Source organism: Neomonachus schauinslandi, chromosome 13 (genome assembly GCF_002201575.2).
Source record: "Neomonachus schauinslandi chromosome 13, ASM220157v2, whole genome shotgun sequence".
Classification (NCBI taxonomy): Eukaryota; Metazoa; Chordata; class Mammalia; order Carnivora; family Phocidae; genus Neomonachus; species Neomonachus schauinslandi.
The window spans coordinates 50,883,422-50,891,712 of record NC_058415.1 but is presented as its reverse complement, the minus strand read 5'-3'; the positions used below and the strand labels follow the sequence as shown (position 1 = coordinate 50,891,712).

Here is an 8,291-nt window from a genome sequence, read left to right as displayed (position 1 = left end):
CATCTTGCTCCGCCCCTGAAATTATAGTTTAAGATGGAAGGCAAAGTTATTTATTTGAGATCTTTTAAGTAAAGCCATTTGCAATAGTAATTATTCTCTAATCACTGCTTTAGCTGTATCCCAAAAGGTTTGGTATGTTGTGTTTCCATTTATATGCGTCTCAATTTTTTTTTTTTTAAAGATTTTATTTATTTGAGAGAGAGAATGAGAGAGAGAGCACATGAGAGGGGGGAGGATCAGAGGGAGAAGCAGACCCCCCGCTAAGCAAGGAGCCCGATATGGGACTCGATCCCGGGACTCCAGGATCATGACCCGAGCCGAAGGCAGTCGCCCAACCAACTGAGCCACCCAGGCGCCCGCGTCTCAATTTTTAACTCTCCTTTGTGATTTCTTCCTTGCCCTGTCATTTAATTTAATTACCATATTTTTTTGAATTTCCCAAATTTCCTATTGTTGGCTTGTAATATAATACCATTGTGGTCAGAGAACATACTTTGTGTGATTTAAATCCTTTTAAATTTATTGAGGATTTTTTTATGGCCTAACACAAGGTCTGCTCTGGAAAATGTTCCATATGTGCTTGAGAAGAATATATATTCTGTTGTTGCATGGAGTGTTCTATAGATATCCACTAGGGATAGTTGATTCATAGTGTTGTTGAAATATCTATTTTCTTCACCATCTGACTTGTTTCCATTATTGAAATAGAGTATTGAAGTCTCTCTCTTTTTTTTTTTTTTCCTTGACACTGGCTCAAAGAGAACTTTTTATTTTATGTACAGATAATTCAACAGTGTGCACTTAACCCAGTTTGGTGGCCAGTTCTTTAGCCTTTGCCTTTTCCAACTTGGCATTGTGAGCCACCAACTTTGGACCCACAGTGTTGCCTCCCCAGAGCGGTAGATCTCATCATATTTGTCACTGTAATTGGTTCTGATGCCTTCCACCAGCTTAGCCAGAGCTCCTTTGTCCTCCAAGTTAACCTATGTGAAGGCGACAATGGTACAGGTCTTCCTGTGGACCAGATGCCCCAGCCTGGCCTTCTCCTTGTTAGTGCAGTAGAGAATCCCCATCTTACAACATAGGACAGTCAGGGAGACACCCAGCTCAACTGGACCCACATCATGTGGGATCACTATGAGCTGATCCTTCTTGTTTTCCACCAACTTGGTGACAGTATTAACTCCAGCTGGAAGGATAGGAGGCCTCTTAGTGGGAACATCCCCTTTGGTGGAAGCGTTCTTCTCAGCCTGGGCCAACAGTTTCTGCTGCTTCTCTTGCTTTGTCTCTGGTCTGTGGGCCAGCTTAAGCAGTTGAGTAGCTGTTTGGTGGTCCAAGGCCTGGGTGAACGGATTAATTGCAGGAGACACTTTTAAACATTTATACAGAGTAGCCCTTTGCCACTGCGGCTGAATGTAGTGGGGCCACTTGACAAGTGGGTGAGGTCCCTTTTGGGCTGGATCTCCTGTCTGATGCCAGAATTCTTGGGACTTTTTTCAAACAGGCACTGACCACCTTCTTGGCCTCCTGCTTCTTCACAGTAGCAGGGGCCAGGGCCACCTTCTTCCCTTTTGGCATCTTGGATGGCTGGAGGAGAGAGAAACTTGAGATCTCCATTCTTAATGTTGAATTGTTATTTCTTACTTGAGTTCTGTCAGCTTTTGCTTTCTGTATTTTGGTGCTCTGTTATTACAGGCATATTTGTTTATGATTATTATGTCTCCCTGATGGAATGTCTCTCTTATTATGTCTTTGTCTCTAGTAACAACTTTTGTTTAAAAATCTATTTTGTCTCAAAAAGAATAAGATACCTGGAAATAAACCTAACTAAAGAGGTAAAAGATCTGTATGCTGAAAACTATAGAACACTTATAAAAGAAATTGAAGAGGACACAAAGAAATGGAAAAGCATTCCATGCTCATGGATTGGAAGAACAAACATTGTTAAAATGTCTATAGTACCCAAAGCAATCTATGCATATAATGCAATCCCTATCAAAATACCAACAGCATTTTTCACAGAGCTAGAACAAGCAATCCTAAAATGTGTATGGAACCAGAAAAAAAAAACCCTGAATAGCCAAAGCAATTCTGAAAAAGAAAAACAAAACTGGAGGCACCATGATTCTGGATTTCAAGCTACATTACAAAGCTGTAGTGATCAAGACAGTATGGCACTGGCACAAAAACAGATACATAGATCAGTGGAACAGAATAGAGAACCCAGAAACGGGCCCATAACTGTATAGTTAACTAATCTTCAACAAAGCAGGAAAGAATATCCAATGGCAAAAAGATAGTCTCTTAAATAAGCGGTTTTGGGAGAACTGGACAGCAATGTGCAGAAGAATGAAACTGGACCACTTTCTTATACCATACCCAAAAGTAAACTCAAAATAAATGAAAGACCCAAATGCGAGACAGGAAACCATCAAAATCCTGGAGGAGAACACAGGCAGAAACTCTTTTGACCTTGGCTGTAGCAACTTTTTACTAGATATGTCTCCTCAGGCAAGGGAAACAAAAGCAAAAAATGAACTATTGGGACTTCATCGAGATAAAAAGGTTTTGCACAGCAAAGGAAAAAACCCACAAAACTAACAGAGCTCAGCCTACAGAATGGGCTGAGAAGATACTTGCAAATGACCTATCTGATGAAGGGTTGGTATCCAAAATATATAAAGAACTTATCAAACTCAACACCCCAAAAAACAAGTAATCCAGTTCAGAAATGGGCTGAAGAAATGAATAGACACTTTCCAAAGAGACACCCAGATGGCCAACAGACACATGAAAAGATGTTCAACATCACTTATCAGGGAAATACAAATCAAAACCATGATGAGATATTACCTCACACCTGTCAGAATGGCTAAAATTAACACAAGAAACAACAGGTGTTGGTGAGGATGCAGAGACAGGGAAACCCTCTTGCACTGTTGTGGGAATGCAAACTGGTGCAACCACTCTGGAGAGTAGTATGGAGGTTCCTCAAAAAGTTTAAGATAGAACTACCATACCATCCAGAAATTGAACTACTAGGTATTTACCCAAAGAATACAAAAACACAGATTCGAGGAGTACATGCACTCCGATGTTTATAGTAGTATTATCAACAATAACCAAACTATGGGGAGAGCCCAAAAGTCCATCAGCTGATGTATGGATAAAGAAGATGTGGGTATAGGGGCACCTGGGTGGCTCAGTCATAAAGCGTCTGCCTTCGGCTCAGGTCATGATCCCAGGGTCCTGGGATCAAGCCCCACATTGGGCTCCCTGCTCAGCAGGAGGCCTACTTCTCCCTCTCCCACTCCCCCTGCTTGTGTTCCCTCTCTCTCTCTCTGTCAAATAAATAAATAAAATCTTCCAAAAAAAAGATGTGGGTATATATATATACAATAGGATATTACCCATCAAAAAAAAAAAATGAAATCTTGCCATTTGCCATGATGTGAGTGGAGCTAGAATATATTATGCTAAGTAAAATAAGTCAGTCAGAGAAAGACAAATACCATATTATCTTACTCATGTGGAATTTAAGAAAAAAAACCAGATGAACATATGGGAAGGGGGAAAAGAGAAAAAGGAGAGAGGGAAACAAACTATAAGACTCTTAATGATAGAGAACAAACTGAGGGTTGTTGGAGGGCAGTGGGTGGGGGATGGGCTAGATGGGTATTAAAGAGGGCACTTTTTGTGATGAGCACTGGGTGTTGTATGTAAGGGATGAATCACTGAATTCTACTCCAGAAACCAATATTGCACTGTATGTTCACTAACTAGAATTTAAATTAAAAAAAATTTTTTAATCTACTTTGATATTAGTATAGCCACTCCAAATATCTTTTACTACTTACAAAGTACTTCTTTTTTCTTTTATTTTCAACCAGTTTGTTCTTTGAATCTAAAGAGTCTATCTTGGGGTGCCTGGATGGCTCAGTTGGTAAAGCATGCAACTCTTGATCTCAGGGTCATGAGTTCGAGCCCCATGTTGGGTGTAGAGATTACTTAAAAAAAAAAATCTAAAGTGTCTATCTTATAGACAGTATTCAGTTAAGTATATTTTTCCCAATTCTTCCAGTCTCTGTCTTTTGATTAGAGTATTTAATAAATTTACATTTAATAACTAATGGCCAGCAAGAGGATTTACATAATCCATTTTGCTATTTGTTTTCTATATGTCTTGTGTCTTTTATTTTCTCTATAATTATTGCTTTGTTGTGTTAAGTAGATATTTTCTAGTGTACCATTTAAATGTCCATGTCATTTCTTTGGCTATGTGTTTTTAGTTACTGTCTTAGTTTTTGCCCTGAGGATTATAGTTACCATCTTAATTTATAACAATCTAGTTCAGATTAAAACTACCTTCATTTCAATAATATATAAAAATTCCCAGTGTGTTTCCTACACCCTCTTTTATACCATTTTTGCCATACAGTTGACAACATTATATATTATAAGCTTATCAACACAATTTTATAATTATTGCTCTATTGTTAAAGTAGAAAAGGATTACAAACACATTTATTCTTTTATATTTTCCTATGGAGTTATATTTGCCAATATTCTTTACTTCTCATATGGATTCAAATAACCATCTAGTGTACCTGTTGTTGAGCCCTGACAGTGAATTGTTCATATCAATTTTTATACTTTTTAACTCCAGAATTTCTAATTTATTTTTAAAATTTCTCTTTATTCCTGTTCTTTATGTGGTTAGACACCATTTTCTTTCATTCTTTAAACATGGTTTCCTTAATTTTTTAAACGTATTTACAAAGTCTGCCTGTTACCTACTAAGTCCAAAATCTGGACTTCCTCAGTGACATTTTCTCTTGTCTCTTTTTTTTTTTTCCTGTAAGGTATACTTTTTTGTTTCTTTACATGACTCATAATTTTTTTGTTGAAAACTGTATGGTTAAATAGTATATTGTGATAACCCTGGTGTCAGATATATTTTGTTGTTGTTGCTAGATTTTTGTTGTTTTCCTTGTTGCTACCTACTTATTTAGTGACTTTACTGGACTAATTCTGTAGGTTCTGTATTCCTTTCAGTATATGGCCACTAAGTTCTCTAGTAGCATTGTTTTTTAAGTTCTTGCTTTTATTTTTTAAGGCTGGCTTCAGTGGGGTCACCCTCTGTCAGCATAACTTACTGGTCAGCCAATGACTGTTTAGAAAATTTTCTTCAGTGCCTTGTCTGTATGTCTTCCTCCCTTTGCCAAGGGGCTCTGTGTGAGAAGACATGCCCTAAAACGGCGCAGTTTGTCGATAGCCTTAGCTTTTACTTCCTGCTTGTGCCAGGGCCTCAAGAACAGCGTTATAAGGCCTTCTCTTTTCTCAGGTCTTTCCTGGGCCACCTTTTAAACCCCAGGAATATGTTAGAGCTCTTCAAAGTTCTTTATGGTCATCTAGGTCTCCAAGATTTAAAAAAAAAAAAATTCCTGACCAGGTTCCTCTTTGTCCAACGGGAAATCATAACCTTAGGTAGCTGCCATATTGCCACCCAGTTGCTATTGTTTTAATAGCACCCTGGGAATAGGGGTTTTCCCCCCATGAGCTGAGTTCTGAGTCACGTCAAATACCAACAACACCTTGGGAATAGAGACTTTCCAGTGAGCTGCTCCTTCAGACAAAATATTGACTGTGCTCTGGGGATGATGCTGATTGTGTAGCTATAAGAGAAGTCTGTCCTCTGTTGGCTACCAGGCTGCCAACTTTTTACCGCTATGCCAGTAAGCTGGGGGGTGAGGAGTGGGGGGGGGGGGAAAGCCTGAAGCTAAGACGGTACAGACCCCACTGTCTTACCGAGGTTCAGGAGCTTCTCTTAGGTAATTTTCAGTTTGTTCTGTGGCTTTGGTTAATTTTCAGAGTTTTGAAACGGTCACTTTGGGTTGTTTTGCCAGTATTATTATTTTAATGGGACGGTGAGTTCATGAAGTTTCTTGTTCTGCCATTCCGGAAGTCTGTCTCTTCTAGGATTCTATATTGGTTAAAGAATAATGGTAAAGCAAAGACAAACAAAAAAAGAGTCTCTCACAGAGAAATGTTACCTTTTGTTTCGTTTTTTCTTTTCCACTTTCCCCAACTCACCCCCCTACCCTACCCATGGCTCTCTCTCTATGAGGTTTAGTATAGTGAGAAGAGTCTTGGCTTTTGTGTTTGGGCACACCTGGATTCAGTTACTAGCTCTGCAACAGTAAGATATTTACTTTTTCTTGAGCCTCATATATCTTAGTGATGATGACACCCATGCTCACAGAATCACAATGAAGATTGAGAAAATAGTTAATGAGCTGATACCAAACTTGCATATACTCGGTGCTCAATAAAGTATTAATAGAGGGCACCTGGGTGCCTCAGTCGGTTAAGTGGCTGCCTTCGGCTCAGGTCATGATCCCAGGGTACTGGGATCGAGCCCCACATCAGGCTCCTTGCTCAGCAGGGAGCCTGCTTCTCCTTCTTCCTCTGCCTGCCTGCCTGCCTACTTGTGATCTCTTGCTCTCTGTCAAATAAATAAATAAAATCTTTAAAAAAAAAATAAAAAAATAAAGTATTAATAGAATATACTATTTATTATTATTTTATCCCTTTTACTTGTTTCTGTCATAAATCATTTTTTTTCTTTTACTGACCTATGTTAATGAGTCCTGGTATAAAAATAATAATTACTTTATAGTTTTAGAGAAGTAACATACAAAATAAAGATAATGAAAAGAGGATCCTGCCTTCCCTTTGCTGTATGACCTTAAGCAAAGTCTTTAGCAATTTGAGCCTAGTTTCCTCACCTTTTAGATGAGAATAATAGTATATGCCTTTGATACATTAGGGGCTCCCTTTGAGAATCAAATGAATTTATATACACTCTAGGCTTTTTGCACTGTGCCCTCTAGACCGTGGTTTTAGTTTGTGACGATAAGTATCTAGTTCTTGGATTTGATATATGGGATAAGTTTATTTTTTTCTTTTCTCTCAAAAACCATAAGCCCCAAAATGCGTTTTTTATTTGTGCCATTTCCCCCCATCCCTTGAGTTAAATATTTTGCCATATTTATTCCATTATATCATAAATGATATTTATTATCCATAGACTTGAGATTTGATATTTTTTATTATTCACTTCATGTTCTAGGCTAAAATAGAAGAAAAGGCCATTTATGAACGCTGTGGCAGTAGAAATATGTATGTGAACATAGCAATAAATACTCTTAAGAAGCTGAGCCATCAAGGTAATTTCTTCTTAATTAATCAAGTGGTAAGATAAAAACTTGTGATGAATACCTGACACTGAATGTGTGTTTTCATTAGCAGGATTGTTTTTAGATATCCAGTGCAATGTATTTTTAAAATACTCTCTTGAGTAGAATGTGCAAGTGGGATATTTGATTGAAAATAACAAAAATCAGATTTGGAATTAGACAAAGGAATATAGCCTCCTCAAGAGCGGTTATCACGGAGATATTTAAACTTGGTTTTTGGTTATAAAAGTAACTCATTCCATGTGGAATAGTATTTCTTAGTTTGGTTTTTTTTTTTCATTATTGTTCCCCCTCAGGCCTCTTTTTAGACATTGTTTTTTCTACCACCCCATTGTTTTTCTACAATCCCCAGTAAGATTAAGTATTAAAGGATAATATTTTGTTGGTAAGGTTGAGTTTTGGAGAGCCACATACCATTGTAATAGCTATGGTTTTTTTTATTCCACAAGAGCCAGTTTTGTTTGCTCAGGGGCAGTACCACCCTCACCGAGAATACATAGCATGAATTCAAATAATACAGAAACACATTAAAAAAAAAACCCAGCTAGGAGCACATGGTTGGCCAGTTGTTTAAGCATCCAATTCTTGATTTCGGCTCAAGTTGTGATCTCAGGTGGTGAGATTGAGCCCCATTTTGGGATCCATGCTGGGTGTGGAGCCTGCTTAAGATTCTCTCTCTCCCTCTCCTTCTGCCTCTCCCCCACTCTCACCCATGCTCTGTCTCTTAAAAAAAAAAAAACAACTAAACTAAAAACACAGCCAGACAACCTTCTTTGAAATCTCCTATATAGACCCATATAAGGGGGTAATTATATAAAGTGAATACAGAAATATATATTTTAATGATTTAAATGAATACAATCATTTTATGTAGTCTGACTTTTTTCACTGAATAAGGTATCATAGAAGTCTCTAGTCAATCTAGAATCTGTGTTAACATCTAGATCTGTACCATGCTTTTTAATGACTACGTGATAGTCGATTGTATAGAACCTGTAGTATTGATATTCCATTGTATGGAATGTGTAATAC

The 8,291-nt window shown here is 37.9% G+C and overlaps 1 pseudogene; it reads right to left on the bottom strand.

Moving 5' to 3' along the window:
- Positions 1-801: 801 nt before the first annotated feature.
- Positions 802-1,593, bottom strand: LOC110572657 (annotated as a pseudogene).
- Between the last annotated feature and the right edge of the window lie 6,698 nt (positions 1,594-8,291).